At 41.7% G+C, this 16602-nt stretch overlaps 1 protein-coding gene and 1 pseudogene across 3 annotated transcripts in view; both read left to right on the top strand.

Annotated features, from left to right (window-relative positions):
* The window catches only part of CDH3 (cadherin 3), a 99688-nt gene that overhangs the window by 28971 nt on the left and 54115 nt on the right, over nt 1-16602 (top strand). The window lies entirely within an intron of this gene.
* LOC130838928 (NADH dehydrogenase [ubiquinone] 1 alpha subcomplex subunit 12-like) lies at nt 194-5190 on the top strand (annotated as a pseudogene).

Genomic DNA, 16602 nt, shown 5'->3' with positions numbered 1-16602 from the left:
TGTATTTCTTAGACCATTCACCCTCCCACTCTCCTAGAAGGTTATTTCATACCTTTTTTCTTTCTGTTCTAATTTACAACACTTCCTCCGCCCCCTGTGTTCACTCTCAGCTGATGACTTCATTAGAGGAGAAATTCCACGAGCTCCCACACCCGCACGCATACGCCTGTGCCCTGCCTTCATTCCGGTAACCATGACTGTTCTGTCTGTGCTCCTTTTTGAAGGCCAGTCCCTTACTCAGCACTAGATCCCAACTCCTTTCCCACTCAGCCCATTGTATTCATACTCCTTCCCCAACCTGCTCCTGCATCATGAGTCTGCTCCACCCACTGAATTTTCCCAGAAACCTTCAGTCTTGCTGTAATGTGTCAATGTTAAAAAAATTAAAACCTATCTTGGGGATGGATAGTTAGATAGAGGGACATATATGTGATAAAGCAAGTACAGTATATGAAAATGTAGCAGAAGAATCCAGGTGGTGGTCCATGTGTTCAGTGTATAAAATTCTTTCACCTTTTTGGTGTTTGAAATTTTTCATTAATAAAATGTTGGTGAACAATTCCTATCTTGACCCTACCTCTCTCTCTTGCCGTTGTCTCATTTCTCTGCTCCCTTTGGCAGGGGAACTCCTGAAAAGCTTGTCTGAACATGTGTCTCCATGTGTCCCATCCTTTCTCTTACCAACTCCAATCAAGCTTTTGCCCCAGTAGTCCACGGAATGTCTCTTATAAAGCTCACTGGTGATTTCCGCTGTAGGAAACTGAATGGTCATTTATCAGTCCTAATCTTGCTCAATCTGTCAGCTGCAGAATTTGACTCCATTGATACTCTTTGCTCCTACAAAACTTTCTTTCCTTAATTGCAGAATGGCACTCTCTCCTCCATTTCCTCTTACCTCCTTAGTCGACTTTGTTGGTCTGTCCTCATCTGTCCAACCTCTTAAAGTTGAAATGCATCAGGGCTGAGTTCCTAAAACATTTTCTCAATCTACACTCCCTCTCTTGGTTATTTCCTGCGGTGTCAGATATAATTACCATAGGATTGTTACCAAATTTATACCATCCCTAGCCTGAACCCTTCTCCTGTATTCCAGACTCATGTATCCAACTGCCTACTCAACATCTCCACCCAGATGTGTAAGAGGTATCTCAGACTTAATGTGCCCACAAACCAATTCCTCATCGTAGTAATTGTTATAATAATAGTCCCAGTGAATCACACCTCCCTTGTGCCCATGCCTGTTTGCAATGTGAGCAGTAATTTCTTCACACACCCCCCCCCACCCCTGAACCTGGGCTGGCCTTGTATCTTGCTTTTATCAGTAGAAAGTGATGGGAGTGTGACTTCCAAAACCTAGGACATAAGAGGCTTTGCAGCTTTTACTCTCCCACTCTGGAACCCTGAGGCCACCATGGCAAAGAAGTTCAGGCTAGCCTTACTAAAAATGAGAGCCCACGGGGAGAGCTGAGTGAGGCATCCCAGCCAGCAGCTGGCCCTGGCTCCAGCCATGTAGGGGAGGCCACCTTGGACCTTCCAGCCCCAAACGGGCTATCAGATAACTCAACCTCTTGACTGATCCTAGCAAGATCAGCAGAAGAGCCACCAGATTCAACCCATATAGTCAAGAGAAATCATAAATCGTTGTTAAATTACTAAGTTTGGGCTTTTTTTTTTTTTTTCTTGCAATAGATAACTGGAACATCAATCTTCCCACTATACCTTCTCCTTCGCAGCCTTCGTTTCTGTAAATGTCACCTACATTCTTCCAGTTGCTCAGGCCAAAATATTTGGAGTTCCTTGACTCCTCTCTTCTTCTCACACTCGCATCTAATCCTTCAGCAAATTATATATCAGTACCGTCAACATATACCCAGACTCCTATACTTACCACCTCCATTGCTACCACACTGGGCCAAACTTCATCATCTCTTGCCTGGATTACTGCAGGGGCCTCTACCCTGGTCTCTCTGCTTCCATCCCAGCTCCTCTCCACTGTGTTCGCCAGCCAGCAATGATCGATCCTTTTAGTTTCAGTCAAATCCCATCACTCCTCTGCTCAAAAGACTCCAGGGACTTCACATTTCACTCAGAGTAAAAGTTAAAATCTTTGCTATGGCCTCAAGACCCCACGTAATTTGGCCCTCTTCTCTCTCCCGTATCTATAATCTCAATTTCTGCTTCTCTTCCCCTTGTTCACCCGTTTCAGCCACTGTAGCCTCTTTGCTGTCCCTTAAATACACAAAGTGCCTTCCTATCTCAAGGTCTTTGCACTTACTCTCCCCTCGTGTAAAATGGTCTCCCCCAGAGACTCACATGACTCACTTCATGTGTCTGCTCAGATGTCACTTTATTGAAGAAGGCTTCCCTGGTCATCTAGAGCCCACTACTCCATCCCTACCCAAACCCCGAGCTCCGTCAGTTTCTAGGTCTCTTACCCTTCTTTGGACTCCTCCACAGCACTCAACACGACATGACATATTACATTTTTATTTGGTTTTTATCTGTTTTCTCCCACTAGAATATAAACTCCATGAGGACCCAGACTTCATCTGCTTATTCACTTCAGGGTCTCCTGTGCCCATTACCCATCAAATAGGAGGTGTTTGATATAGTTTTGCTGAATAAATGAAAGCAGAAGTATATTGTATTAGTTTTCTATCGCTGCCATAACAAATGACTACAAACGTGGTGACTTAGAATAAATTTATTATTTTATAGTTCAGGAAGTCAGAAGTCAAAAACATGTCTCACTGGGCTAAAATCACAGTGTTGGCAGGGCTGCATCCTTGCCAGGGAAGCTGTCAGGAAAAACTCATCTCCTCACTTTGTCCAGCTCCTAGAGGCTGCCCACTTTCTTTGAGTGATGACTCTCTTCCGTCCTCAAAGCCCGTGATGATTGATTGAGTCTTCCTCACAGGGCATCATTCTGACAGCTTCCATCATTGCATCTCCTTCTCCATCTCTGGCCCTCCCTCTTTCATGAATAAAGACCCTTGTGATGACATTGTGCTGACTCAGATAATCCAAAAGAGTCTTACCTTCTCAACATCCTTAATTTAATCACATCTGCAAAGTCCCTTTTGCCTTAGAAAGTAACATAGTCACAGGTTCCAGAGATTAGGATGTAAACATCTTTGGAGGGGTCATTATCCCACCTACCACAGGTATTTACTGAGAAACTAATGAGGCTTAAATTCAAGCCCACTGACACAAGCCCCTCCTAAGACCCAGGAAAAGGTTCCTAGTGATCTGTTCACATGGTCATATGTTGTTGTTGTTTTTTGAACATTTATAAAAGTAAAATATTTTAACTGTAATTGGTTGTTTTCTGTTTCTTTCCGCTCTGATTTCCCCTCTGTTGTACTGTTCCTGCAGTTGGGTGGCATTGGCATAGACCTGGGAATTTGGGGATTTAGTCACTAAGAGGAAGTTGAGTTGAGTTTAGTGAGGTATGTTTATGTGGTTTGTAGTAACTTCCAGGTATGGTTAAGTTAGTGTTAGCCTTCCTGGTACAGTAACGGTTTCAGAAACACCACAGCTGCCCAATGTTGCAATGTAAGATTGCAAGGCCAGAGGTCCTATGGTGATATGAACAAATCCTACGGCATCTGGCACCAGAAGTATGTGGTGGTAGACAAAACAAGCTTTCAAATGTAGAGAAGCAGAAGCTAGTCTGTGGGAAATTCTTCCATTCATCAGATGTATAAAATAGTAAGCAGACAATTTTAGTTCTCATCACTGTCTAGCCAAAACAGAAGTGCTTTCCTGTCAAAAATATACTCAGTAATGTAGTATGTAGTAGATCATTTGCAAAGATGTTCACAGTAATTCTTCCCGTCCCAGTACAAATGCCTTTTGTCATGTGACATTGTTGCTCTTCCCCTCAAGATATGGAGACTGTCCCTATCTCTTGAATGTGGGCTGGCCTTGTGACTTGCTTTGACTAAGTGATGTGTGAGTTTCAAGCCGAGGCCTTGCAGGGACTTCCCTGGTGGCACAGTGATTAAGACTCTGCGATCCCAAAGCAGGGGGCCTGGGGTCAATCCCTGGTCAAAGAACTAGATCCCACACGCGTGCTGCAATTAAAAGTTCACATGCCACAACTAAGGAAACTGCATGCTGCAACTAAGGAGCCAGGAAGCCGCAACTAAGGAGCCCACCTGCTGCAACTAAGACCTGGTGCAACTAACTAACTAAATAAATAAAGAGAACTTGCAACTTCTGTTCTTAACCTTTGCTATATAAAGAAGCTCTCTCATTGCTGTATGAAGAAGCCCAACCAGCTTTCCTGAGGATGAGAGACCTTACAGAGAGAGGAACCCAACCAGGAGCCAACACCAACCTCCAGACATATGAGCGAGGCCATCTCAGTCCATCCGGCCTCAGTCCAGCCACAGGATGGCTATTGCTGCATGACTGATCCCAGGTGAGACTAGCAGGAGGACCATCCAGCTAGATCCCAGCCTGTATGCTGACCCACAGAATCATAAGTGAATAAAATATTTGTTGTTTTTAAGAACTGGATTTTGGGGTGGTTTGTTACACAATGATAATTAACCAATACACAGTGTATACAAACAAATACACCATACATTTCTCTTTTTTGTGGGGCTCTGGTGAAATAAAATTTATCAGAGAGTTTCTATGTTTAAATCTCTTGCTATTTGACATAAAAGACAGACATTGATGAAAATAACCTAAAATTTATAACATGCATATGAGGACATCAGTGTTCAACCGGTTAATGAGTATCATCAACTCAAGAATTAGTCACTCAGCTTGGGCTGCAGCAGGTCAGTGGCCAGGGCGGCCTCCATGGTTATCTATGGATTTTCTTCAGGGCACATGATGTGAGCGCTGGTACGTTAGTGGGGGAAGACAAAAATGGAAACAAATACTGGGGAGACAACACGCAGTTTCTTGGCTGTCACCAGTGGGTCATGCATGCTACTGAAAGGAATGGCAAAAACGCATTCTGGGATGTGGACGGAAGCATGGTACCCCGAATGCTGTCGTTGACTTCACTGCATGACTGATGATCCTCCAACAACAAAACCACCTCCTGCCTGTGCATTCATTTGGACAAACTGTAAGTTCACCGTGGGTGGCCCTCCACAACAATGCGCACCTCATCCCACCACTAGAATGAAGATTCAGGAATGGGTCCCACCTTCAACACCTTACAAGTAAAGACAGTGAAAAAACGATTTAAACATGTAAAATATGGGGCTTTTTGTGTAATTGCACTTTTAGTGCTTACTATTAACTTGATTAAAATTGTTTGATTAAAAAAAAAAAAACAAAGGTTAGTCACTGCATAAGAAAATGCAGAGTGCCCTGAAATTATTCAGCTTACATGTGAAAGAAATTTGGTAGTTTTCCCAAATTTGACAATCTAAAATTTTACTCATTTTTTAATTATAAAAATGCATTTAAGAAATTTTAATGTATGTAAAATAACAAAACGTCACTCATCAAAAACGAGAAGGAAACTCAGGAGAGAATATTATAAAATCATATGAAGACTGAAGAGTTTGCAGCCAAAAAATGCATGAAAAAAAAGGGTATCAGAGGAAGGTGTCAATACCATCCATGAATAAAAATAATATTTTCTGAATGTTTGTGGTTTGTGGTACTTATCACTGTTTTAAAATTTGTGGTTTGTAGTGACTTATTTTCCATTCTAAATAAATACTAATTTAGGTATCTAATATTTTACTTGTAGTTTTGTGAGTTTTTTTTCCTTAAGGGGGCCTCCGCAATTTCAGCCCCCTGAAACCTGGATCTGCCTGTGAATGATGAATGAGCCCGAGGTCTAGTCCACAGAAATTTATGCAGAAAGAACCCCAGGGCCTCTTCCTCGGAAGGAAGCTCTGGATGTGACAGTCTTAGTCACTCCTGTGTACCTGGCATGCCCAGAGGAGAGGCAGATGATAAACACAGATGTGAGGCTTTTCGAATGTCAATGTTAACCCAAAGTGCAGCTTGAAAGGAAGTTTCAGACACTCCCTCCAGGTAGGAGATTAGTTGGCCTGAGAATTTGGGGCAGGGAGCAAAGAGCCGGAGAGTGTCCCCAAGACCTATTGGCATCAGGAGAGAGAAATAGAGGAAAGGGAGCAACCTGGGATGGGCTGATTCAACCACACAACTTGGTTAAATATCTACTGACATCTGCTACATGCCTGGCACTGTGCCAGACTCTGGAACCAAATGCTCAAAAATCTCTGCCCTCCTTGCACTGACATGGCAGGGGTGGGGATGGCAGAGTCAGAGAAGGAAAGAACAATAAACATTTTTAGAGAGGTATGTATGTTACATTAGGAAGTGGGAAGTGCAAGGGTGAAAAATAAAGGGAGGTGAGGCTTAGTTGCTCCTCAGCATGTGGGATCTTCCCAGACCAGGAATGGAACCCATTTCCCCTACACTAGCAGAAGGATTCTTAACCACTGTGCCACCAGGGACATTCCTATTAATTTATTTTTAAACCTTTTATTTTATTTTACTGGCTGTGCCACACAGCTTGCAGGATCCTTGTTCCCCAACCAGGGATTCAAACCCAGACCTCAGCAATGAAAGCACAGAGCCCCAACCACTGGACCACCAGGGAATTCCCTGAATCGTGCACTTTAAATTGGGAAATTGTATGGCAGATGAATTATATCTCAAAGCCGTGTTTTGTTAAAAAGCTTTTTTGAAAATGCCCACACTAATTTCCCTAAGGGAGCTGTTACTGCAGAACACCTCATGTGAGCAAGTGTCATGGCCTGACATTGAGACCAATCAGACCACAAATGACTCCAGCCAATCACACTTGGCAGTGCTCAGTCACGCGCTGGTCACAGGGAACTGTCGGTACTTAATACTGATCATGGGAGTTTGGGCTGACAAAGCTAGTTAATTACCCATAGCATGTACGGCAGTGGTTAAGGGCACAAGCTCTGCAATGGAGCAAACTGATTTTGAACCTCAGCTCTGTCTTATGACCATAAGCAAGTTAGCCTCTCTCAGCCTCAGTTTCCTCATCTGTAAATGAGATGATAATATCTACCCCATAGGGAGGTTAAGGGGATTAAATGCAATACTTTTGTAGAACAGTTAGTTAGTACAGTGCCTAGAACTAGGTAGAGGATCAGTAAATGATAGCTGGAATTATTGTTAATAATGTAAAAAGAGCACAGGGCCTGGCATGTAGAAAGCACTCAAAATGCAGAATGATTAAAGTTATACCTTTCACAGAAAAAAATGTTTATGAGGCAGAGTAAACTTTACAGACAAGGACAGAAAATTTGAATTCTGTTGTTTAAGGACAAAAGTAGGTGACTTTGGGAGACTGCTTCTTGCCCCCCACCTGGCTTTCACCTGGCTCCTCTGCAGCAAATACACAGCCTAAAGCATTGGCTTTGCCATGGCGCCTCTTGGCCACCCCCACCATGTCACTAATGAGCAAACCCAAGCTTCCAGAGGCTCCTAGGAGAACATTCAACTAAGAAACTGGAGTTTTTGATGAGGACCCCGGACAGGAAATGCCATTGCCCCTCCAAAGCATAACCTAAGACAGGGAGCTAGAAAAGGAACTCAGAGCAGAAAATAACTGCAATTGGTTATCCCAGGAATGCAGGGGCATTTCAACATCAAAAAGTCTATGTAATATACCACATTGTATGGTTAAAGGAGAAAAATCACAATGCCTGCATGAAAAAGTAGGTAATAAAATTCATACTTATTTATGATTAAACATTAGTAGACCAGAACTAAAGGGAAATTCGTATTCTTGATGTATCTCCCCATATGAAACAAAACTTAATGGTGAAACAATAGAACTATTCCCAAACCAGGAACAAGGGAAGAATGCTATCATTCTTACTATTTGATATTGTAATGGTAGCAACTGATTTTCAATAAGGGTCCCAAGACCACTCAATGGGGGAAGAATAGTCTTTTCCAAAAATGGTACTGGGACAACAGAATATCTAAAAGAATGAAGCTGAACTCTTAGCTCACACCATCTACAAAAACGAAATCAAAATGGATTGAAAACCTAAATGTAAGAGCTAAAACTGTAAAACTCTTAGACGAAAACATAGGTGTAAATCTTCATGACTTTGGCTTAGGCAGCAATTTCTTAGATATGACACCAAAAGCATGAGCAACCAAAGAAAAAATAAATTGGACTTCATCAAGATAAAAAGTTTTGTGCTTTAAAGGACACTATTGTGAAAATGAAAAGACATCCCATGGAATGGGAGAAAAATATTTGAACATCATATATCTTATTAGGGTCTAGTATCCAGAATATATAAAGAACTCTTACAACTCAACAATAAAAAGACAAATACCCATTTTAAAAATGGACAAAGGACTCGAATAGACTTTTCTCCAAAGAAGACATGCAAGCCCATGAAAAGATGCTCAACATCACTAGTCATTAGGGGAATGCAAATCAATATCTGAATGAGATACCACTTCACACCCACTAGGATGGCTATTTTTAAAAATGGCTAATTTTTTCAAAATGGAAAATAACAAGTGTTGGCAAAGAAATGGAGAACATATGGGCACCTTATCTTTGACAAAGGAGGCAAGAATATACAATGGAAAAAAGACAGCCTCTTCAATAAGTGGTACTGGGAAAATTGGACAGCTACATGTAAAAGAATGAAATTAGAATATTTCCTAACACCATACACAAAAATAAACTCAAAATGGATTAAAGACTTAAATGTAAGGCCAGACGGTATAAAACTCTTAGAGGAAAACATAGGCAGAACACTCTATGACATACATCAAAGCAAGATCCTTTTTGACCTACCTCCTAGAATACTGGAAATAAAATCAAAAATAAACAAATGGGACCTGATGAAACTTAAAAGCTTTTGCACAGCAAAAGAAACCGTAAACAAGACAAGAAGACAGCCCTTAGAATGGGAGAAAATATTTGCCAACGAAGCAATTGACAAAGGATTAATCTCCAAAATATACAAGCAGCTCATGCTGCTTAATACCAAAAAAGCAAATAACCCAATCCACAAATGGGTGGAAGACCTAAATAGACATTTCTCCAAAGAAGGCATGCAGATAGCTAACAAACACATGAAAAGATACTCAACATCACTAATTAGAGAAATGCAAGTCAAAGCCACAATGAGGTATCACCTCACTCCGGTCAGAGTGGCCATGATCAAAAAATCTAGAAACAATAAATGTTGGAGAGGGTGTGGAGAAAAGGGAACCCTCCTGCACTGTTGGTGGGAATGTGATTTGGTACAGCCACTATGGAAAACAGTATAGAGGTTCCTTAAAAAACTAAAAATGGGACCTACATGTAAGGCCAGACACTATAAAACTCCTAGAGGAAAACATAGGCAGAACACTCTATGACATCCATCAAAGCAACATCCTTTTTGACCCACCTCCTAGAATCAGGGAAATAAAATCAAGAATAAACGAATGGGACCTCATGAAACTTAAAAGCTTTTGCACAGCAAAAGAAACCATAAACAAGACTAAAAGGCAACCCTCAGAATGGGAAAAAATAATTGCCTATGAAACAACGGACAAAGGATTAACCTCCAAAATATACAAGCAGCTCATGAAGCTTAATACCAAAAAAGCAAATAACCCGATCCACAAATGGGCAGAAGACCTAAACAGACATTTCTCCAAAGAAGACATACAGATGGCCAACAAACACATGAAAAGATGCTCAACATCACTAATCATCAGAGAAATGCAAGTCAAAGCCACAATGAGGTATCACCTCACACCAGTCAGAATGGCCATCATCACAAAGTCTGGAAACCACAAATGTTGGAGAGGGTGTGGAGAAAAGGGAACTCTCCTGCACTGTTGGTGGGACTGTAAGTTGGTACAGCCACTATGGAAAACAATATGGAGGTTCCTTAAAAAACTACAAATAGAACTACCATATGATCCAGTAATCCCACTCCTGGGCATATACCCAAAGAAAACCATAATCCCAAAAGAAACTTGTACCATCATGTTTATTGCAACACTATTTACAATAGCCAGGACATGGAAGCAACCTAAATGCCCATCAACAAATGAATGGATACAGAACATGTGGCATATATATACAATGGAATATTACTCAGCTATAAAAAGGGATGAGATAGAGCTATATGTAATGAGGTGGATAGAACTACAATCTGTCATACAGAGTGAAGTAAGTCAGGAAGAGAAGGACAAATATTGTATGCTAACTCACATATACGGAATCTAAAAATGGTACTGATGAACTCAGTGACAAGAACAAGGATGCAGATACAGAGAATGGACTGGAGAACTCGAGGTATGGGAGGGGGCGGGGGATGAAGGGGAAACTGAGACGAAGCGAGAGAGTAGCACAGACATATATATACTACCAACTGTAAAACAGTCAGTGGGAAGTTGTATAACAAAGGGAGTCCAACTCGAGGATGGAAGATGCCTTAGAGGACTGGGGCAGGGAGGGTGGGGGGGACTCGAGGTGGGGGGAGTCAAGGAAGGGAGGGAATACGGGGATATGTGTATAAAAACAGATGATTGGGGCTTCCTAGGTGGCGCAGTGGTTAAGAATCCGCCTGCCAATGCAGAGGTCACGGGTTCGATCCCAGCTCCAGGAAGATCCCACATGCCGCGGAGCAACTAAGCCCGTGTGCCAAAAAAAATAAAAAAATAAAAAAAATAAAATAAAATAAAAACAGATGATTGAATCTGGTGTACCCCCCCCAAAAAAAAATAAAAAAAAAACTAAAAATGGAACTACCATATGACTCAGAAATCCCACTACTGGGCATATACCCAAAGAAAACCATAATCCAAAAAGAAACATGTACCACAATGTTCATCGCAGCACTATTTACAATAGCCAGGACATGGAAGCAACATAAATGCCCATCAACAGATGAATGGATAAAGAAGATGTGGCACATATATACAATGGACTATTACTCAGCCACAAAAAGAAATGAAATTGAGTTATACATACAGAGTGAAGTAAGCCAGAAAGAGAAAAACAAGTACCAATATGCTAACTCATATATGGAATCCAAAAGAATGGTACTGATGAACCCAGTGACAGGGCAAGAATAAAGATGCAGATGTAGAGAACAGACTTAAGGACATGGCGGGGGGTGGGGGGTGAAGGGGAAGCTGGAATGAAGTGAAAGAGTAGCATCAACATATATACACTACCAAATGTAAAATAGATAGCTAGTGGGAAGCTGCCACATAACACAGGGAGATCAACTCGATGATGGGTGATGACTTAGAGGGCTGGGATATGGAGGGTGGGAGGGAGTCACGGGAGGGAGGGGATATGGGGATACATGTATAGATACAGCTGATTTACTTTGTTGCACGGCAAAAACTGGCACAACAGTGTATAGCAATTACATTCCAGTTAAAGAAAAGAAATGGAGAAATTAGAAACTTCATTCATTGCTGGTAGAAATATAAAATAGTCCAGCCACTGTGGAAAATGGTTTGGCAGTTCATCAAAAAGTTACACATAGAATTACCATATGACCCAGCAGTTCCATTCTGAGGTATATAAGAGAACTGAAAATGTGTTTTACAAAAACTTGTGCATGAATGTTCATAGCAGCATTGTTCATAGTAGCCCAAAAGCAGAAACAACACAGATGTCCAGCAGCTGATGAGTGGTTAGGCAAAATGTGGTTAATCAACACAATGGGATATTATTCAGCCAAAAAAAAGGAATGATGTCTTGATACATGCTCCCATGTGAATGACCTTTGAAGACATAATGCTGAGTTTAAGAAGCCAGACACAAAAGACCACATATTACATAATTCTATTTATATGAAATGTCCAAAATAGTTAAATGCATAAGTACTTGTCAGAGGCTGAGGTGGGGGGAAAGGGGACTGACTGCAGTTGGGTTAGGGATTTCTTTTTAGGTTAATAAAAATGCTCTGGAATTAGATAATAGTAATGGTTACACAGCCTGAAAGCTCTTGAATTCACCACTTAAAAATGGTGAATTTTATGGTATGTGAATTATATATCAATAAAAATACTCCTTGACTAGTTAAAAAACTGAAGTTGACTTTGTTGTACCGCAAAAACTGGTACAACAGTGTAAAGCAATTATATTCCAATAAAGGGCTTAAAAAAACAAACAAAAAACCCCAAAAAAACTGAAGTTGAAAAATCCATTTCCAGCAGTTCCACTTCTTGATACACAATCTAGAAACACACACACTCCCTATGCACCAGGAATACATATAAGGGTGGTTACTTTAGTGGATTAAAAATGACCACAAATTCTGTGCTGTCCCTCTTATCAAAAGATGGGGTCTCTTTTCCCACCCTTTGAATTTGAGCTGGTCTCGTGACTCACTTTACCCAATAGAATGCAACAGAAGTGACTGTTGCCAAGTTCTGAGCTAGGCCTCAGAGGACCTTCTGCTGTTACTTTCTTGGAACATTTCCACCATCACATGACAAGGTCTGGCTGGAAAGAGAGAGCCAGACATCCCAGCTGAGGCTCCAGATGTGTGAGTGAGGCCATCGTGGGCCATCCAGCCAAGCTGCCAGCTGACCACAGCCACTGAATGAATCCAGCTAAGATCAGAAGAACCATCTTGTCAACCCAAGGAATCATGAGAAATAACAGTCATTGCTTTAAGCCACTACATTTTAGGGATGGTTGTCTACCCAGGAATGGTTAACTGATACAATACCGAGGCCTTGTTTGCACGATCGAAAACTAGGAAGCAACCCAAGTGCAGGCTGGATAGTATAGGGGGTAAGAGCCTGAACTTTGGCCTCAAACTTGGGCCCCAAATCCCACCTTGCAACTTACCAGCTATGTGATGCTGAGAAACGTATTTGACTTATCCCTATGTCCTCCTAGGTCCTTGTAAGAATTCAAGGGGTTAATATACAGAGAGGACTTGGAATAGTTTCTGGTAGGGAGGCATGCTACCAAGTGTTGGCTGTTGGTATTGGCTATTGGTATGCTCACCGACTAAATGTGGTTTATATATGTGTTGGAGGCGATAAAGGAGTAAATTTCCTGTGTTGGAGGCGATAAAGGAGTAAATTTCCAGGACTATTCTTAAAAAATATATGATTGTATTGGAAAAAGCAAGTCATAGTACTATAACATTTACGTAAAAGTATTTTTAAAATACAGGGAGGAGGACATAAATACGCCTCAGAGCGTTTTCGCCTTTGAAGGCAAAGATGGGAATGGCTAAGTAGAAATCAAGAAGGGTTTTTGCTTTAATCACAATGTTCCTTTTTTCTTATTATACAAGAAAGGACACTAGTTGTATAACTTTTAAAAAGCTATGCATAGGAAAAAGACTAGAAGTGAAGAAGTTAAAACGCCAACGTTGGTTAATTTGGTTTGGTGAGAATATGATTGTTTTCTTCTTCCTGGTTTTTTACCACCTCCTCTCCACCCCCACCCCCACCCAAATTCCTTTATTCATTTAATTACAGTGGTTCCGAATACTTCCTTTTCTGCAGCATCCACTTGGGGACCTGATCTTCCTGGGCCAGTCCCAACACCTGCCTTGTCACAGGCAGGCTCAGCCCGGTGTGTAAAGCACCTGGCACTGCTATCCAGGGCCTCCCGGCTTGGGCCCACCCAGGCCCACAGGTGGCTGTATTCTTGCCAAAGCTTCAGAGCTCAGGCTTTGATCCTTCACGTGCTTGAAGAACAACTCCTTAGTTTCACTCATCTGAATTTAAGGGGGCTCCCCTTCCTCCAGCTCCCCCAGCAAGGAGCCCTAGCCTCCTCCTGCAAGCAGCTGAGGGGAAACCATGGAGAGGGGTGTTTGCACAGGAGGTGTCTCGAGAAGGGGAAGCACAACAGAGGCACACGCCAGAGGCGGTTTCCTTCCACGGCAGATGCTGAATGGAGGACTTTATCAGGCTCTCTAAATTTTTAAAGACTTGTTGGTGATGTTTTGTCTTGCTGTCACCGTTTTATTGAGGAGGGCAGACAAATCGGCTTTAGTGTCCTCAGCTATTGTGTATGAGGGTGTGAAAGTAAAGGCTGCTGCAGGGCATATAAAATACAGGTTAGTGGGGGATGGGGGAAATTGGGAATCAAGAGAACTGTTTGCCTCTCTAACAGAATTGTTCCTGGATTCTTCTGTTTGGACACTTCTGTCTTCTCAGGCCTGGGTTTTACATCCAGAGGGACATCCTGATGTTCTTTCTGGTTTTGATGAACAGGTTCTGGATTAGACACTCTGGAAATCTAAAGTTCAGATAAGACTGTTTTTTTGTTTTTGTTTTAAACAAACACTTTTTATTTTAAACAAACACTTTATTATTTTAGTTTTGCTTGAGCTTTTTTTTTTTTAAATTATTTTTTTAATATATTTATTGGCTGCATTGGGTGTTCGTTGCTGCACACGGGCTTTCTCTAGTTGCTGAGAGCGGGGGCCACTCTTCATTGTGCTGTGCAGTCTCCTCATTGTAGTGACTTCTCTTGTTGCGGAGCACGGGCTCTAGGTGCGTGGGCTTCAATAGTTGCGGCACAAGGGCTCAACAGTTGTGGTACACGGGCTTAGTTTCTCTGTGGCATGTGGGATCTTCCCAGAGCAGGGCTTGAACCTGTGTCCGCTGCACTGGCAGGCAGATTCTTAACCACTGGAAGTCCTGGTTTTTGTTTTTTATAAATATTTATTATTTATTTATTTATTTTGGTTGTGCTGGGTCTTAGTTGCAGCACGTGGGATCTCTGTTGCGGCGTGTGGACTTCTTAGTCGTGGCATGCGTGTGGGATCTAGTTCCCCGACCAGGGATTGAACCCAGGCCCCTTGCATTGGGAGTGCGGAGTCTTACCCACTGGACCATCAGGGAAGTCCCAAGACTGGTTTTTAACTCACAAATAAGACACCCTCTTTATAGAAAACTAACAGAAAATATATACATATTGAATAGATAAGCCAAAAAGAAAGAAAGAGACCACCTACTATGTCCTAGCACCCTGAGAGGCATTTGGTACATAACAGGAGACGCTAACTGTAAATTCCATGAGGACACAGCCTTTGTTATCCTTAAAGCCTGACACTAGCCTTGATGGAAAATTCTGTATCTTGAGCTGGGTGGTGATTACACTGGTATATACATGTGTAAAAATTCATCAAGATCTACATTTAAGATTTGTGCACTCAACTAAGTGCAAGTTATATCTTAATAAGAAAAAGAAATGTTCTAAGACATTTTCCCCAGAGTTTAGGTCTGGTAGTAGGTGGTTTTAAATCACATAGAGAAACAATTATTTTCCTTTCAATTCTCCTGCAGTCCTTCGAGGAGAAAGTCTCCCTTTGACATTGATTTGTTTTTGATACCTAACACGTCATGATTTCCCTTTTTAAACAGAGTTGGTCCCAGCCTCAGCCCCCAGCAGGCAATAATAACCAGGTAGAATTTAATGACGTTGTGTTTTATTTTCATCGTACTAATTTTTAAATCAGTTACCTTCTAGTCATGGCGAGTGGTATTGGTTCCCCATGTGATGTACTGTAGTAATATTGCTTTTTAAAGTAAATGTTCAAAGTGAATTTATTTAAATTAGAAGTGAGTTGATTTTAAGAAAAAATTTAAGTATAGAGTACCCATGATATAAGGACAGGGCAAAAACAAAGATGACTCTTGAATGACTGAAGTTTGGAGAAAATGGCTCTAGTAAATGCCATTAAAATAACGACAACAACCCTCACTCAACTCCATATGCATCTGCAGCTATACCCCATTTTCCTATTCCTGTTGAAAGAAAACTTCAAAAGAATTGTCAATACTATACATGCTTCCTCACCTCTTACTCTTCTGTCTAATCCAGTCTGGTTTTGAGGTTGATTATCCAGTGAAACTGTTCTCCCAATGACCTCAAACAGCCAAATTCAATGGATGTATCTCTGACCACATCCTTCACGGCCTCCCAGCAGCAATTCCTCTTTTCAATCTTCCGGTTTTCCTTTGACAGGTCTTAGTCCCTCCTTCTCCACCCAGACTTCAAATGTCAGGATAATCCAGTACCTTTAAGGATCATATTTGGAGATACCCATATTAGTTTCTCCAACCCAGCCTAACCTCTTAGCACCAGATACAAATAGCCCATGGCCACCTCGACATCTGCACCCGGCTGGCTCCCAGCCCCTCCACCTTCACAGTCCAGATGGAACTCTGGTTCTCCTGCACCTGATTCTATCTCCATAAGCGGCACCGCTGTCTATCCAAGTCCCAAGCCTAAGAGAAAGCCTTGATTCCTCCTTTCTTCAATCTCAAAATTAGTCTATCAGCAAATCTAGTCAATTTTACCCTGAAGCTCTATCAAGAATCTGACCATTTTCCTCTATCTCCTCTGCAGTAGGCCTAGCCAGGTCCATCGTCTCTCATCTGGACATAGCACCAGCCTCCTCTCTTGTCCCTTACTTTCATTCCTCCTGCCCCCAATTCATTTTCATACAGCAGCCAGAAGGATTGTTAGAAAATATAAATCAGGCCATATTCCTCTTCTGCTTAAAATTCTTCAACAGCTTCCTTTTTATCCTGGAATAAAAGACCACTTTCTGTGGCTGTAGAACCCTGTATGATCTGTGACTCTCACCTGTT

This window comes from Hippopotamus amphibius, chromosome 16 (genome assembly GCF_030028045.1).
Source record: "Hippopotamus amphibius kiboko isolate mHipAmp2 chromosome 16, mHipAmp2.hap2, whole genome shotgun sequence".
Classification (NCBI taxonomy): Eukaryota; Metazoa; Chordata; class Mammalia; order Artiodactyla; family Hippopotamidae; genus Hippopotamus; species Hippopotamus amphibius.
Note: the sequence above shows the minus strand (reverse complement) of the source record. Positions and strands in the feature narration are given on the sequence as shown.